Genomic DNA, 2,126 nt, shown 5'->3' on the forward strand with positions numbered 1-2,126 from the left:
TTTTTTTTTTTTTTTAAAGAACAAAACACTAAATTTCAGTTTTCCCATAGGACTGAAGGCAAATCTATATAGATGCAAGACAGTATGTGGCAAATGTAACAATCTCTTTGGCTTTATCTCATCTGCAAAATAAGTGAGTTAGAAAAATTGATGTTTGATGTTTTTCTACTATTAGTTTATAGCAGTGGAATTCTTTTCTCAAATGAAACTATGCAAGAAACCCCAGAGAAGTAGGAATCCTTAGAATTAAGTAGTCTTCATTTAGCTCTGAAAATTTGGCTAAAGTTCTCTCCTTCCGTACTCAAGATCACCCTCTTGTGGTTGTTCGGGAATTGACAATTACTGGGTTAATCTTGCTTGCTCAGTTCTTCAGTGATTCTTTGTGAAATTTGATGTGTATACCAGGAGCTCTGGTAGTATGTTGTTGTTGTTGTTATGTGCCGTCCAGTCGGTTCTGACCCATAGCGACCCTGAACAGGGTTTCCGAGGCTGTAAATCTTTACCGGAGCAGAAAGCCTCATCTTTCTCCCACGGAGCAGCTGATAGTTTCAAACTGTTGACCCTGCAGTTCGCAGCCCGATTCGTAACATTGGGCTACTAACCTCAAGGATGGTAGTTGGAAACAACCAGCTGTTGAACAGAAGTATTTTGTCAGTTCATCCATGCATCCATTTTTTGATTCAGTAAATATTCAATGTTTGCCTACCATGTGTCTGGTGGACAAGTGAGGCCCAATCCCTGCTCTTATGAGGAAGGGTAATCAGGCAGTCTCAATATTACATGTATAGACTTGCAATGTGGGAAGTGCGGGCTGCTCTGAGCGTGGGAGGTCAGGGGTCATGAGAAGGACCTCCAGGATTGGGGAGAGAGCAGACTGTAACCATTAAAATAAATACTTTTTGAGAAGCAAATAATTCACAAACTCTGGTAAAATGTTTGAGCCCCTCTTTAGAGATTGTGACACTAAGCATGCTACAGACCTTTTTCTAAAACCATAATGTGCCAGGCACTTATTTTGTATGTTGGGGGAGATATCGGTAGATATGACAGACCCAGTTTCTGGTCACGTGAGGTTTATGATCTAAGTGCAAGGAAACTGTTAAATGGATAAAATATATCAGAAGTTGATGACCATCAGAAAGGAAAGAAAACCGGGTGATGTAATAAATATGTGTGGGGTAGATAAAAGGAATCCTGGTAGAACCAGGATTTAAACGTTGCGCTGTTAGCTGAAAGGGTGGCTGTTTGAACCCGCTAGCTTTTCTGTGGGAGAAGATGAGGCAGTCTGCTTCTGCACAGATTTAGCCATGGAAGCTCTATGGAGACGTTCTGCTCTGTTTCACAGTGTGGTTCTCAGTCAGAATTGACTTGAAAGCAGGAATTTTGAGTGGGGTGGGTATGTTGCAGAGTTTTATCAGAAAAGCCCTCACTGAGCTGAGATCTGAGTAACACAAAGGCAGCAGGAACAGGAAGCAGCAAATACCAACCTCTAAAGCAAGAATAAGGCTGGATGTTCATGGACCAGAGAGGAAGCCTTGTTGCCAAAGTGAAGTGAACAAGAGCTCAGAGAGGCAAAAGTCATGAATAGATGCCAAGTGCCACAGGAGACCATGGGAAGGTTATAAACCATGAAGTGGCATGATCTGATTTGCATGTAAAAACAATCCCCTGGGCTCCTGTGCAAATAGAGGAGCAAAGAAGATGGCAGAGAGATGAGTGAGGAGGCTGCGCCAGTGGTCCAGACAAGAGAAGATGGTGGTTTGGAGGAAGTTGATAGCGATGGTTGTGGAAAGAAGGGAAAGCTAACTAGTTTTACTGGTGACTGATTGTGGAGCATAAAGGGCAAGATCAAGAGGGATCACTGAAATGTCTCGAGTGTCTGATTGATGCCAGTTACCGAGATATATGGGGAACATAGGAAAGGAGAACATTTTGAGGCTATTTGGTAACGGAGGGAGTGGGGGCGGGGCAACAGTTCTCTTTGGGACATGCTTGGGATGGAGTCCTGGTGTGGCACTGTAGGGTAAGCAACGGACTGCAGATGGCTAGGTTGGCAGATCAAGTCCACTAGCTTCTTCTTGGAAACCCTATGTTGTTGTGTTGTTATGTGCTGTGGAGTTGGTTCC

Source organism: Chrysochloris asiatica, unplaced genomic scaffold (genome assembly GCF_000296735.1).
Source record: "Chrysochloris asiatica unplaced genomic scaffold, ChrAsi1.0 scaffold00030, whole genome shotgun sequence".
Taxonomy (NCBI): Eukaryota; Metazoa; Chordata; class Mammalia; order Afrosoricida; family Chrysochloridae; genus Chrysochloris; species Chrysochloris asiatica.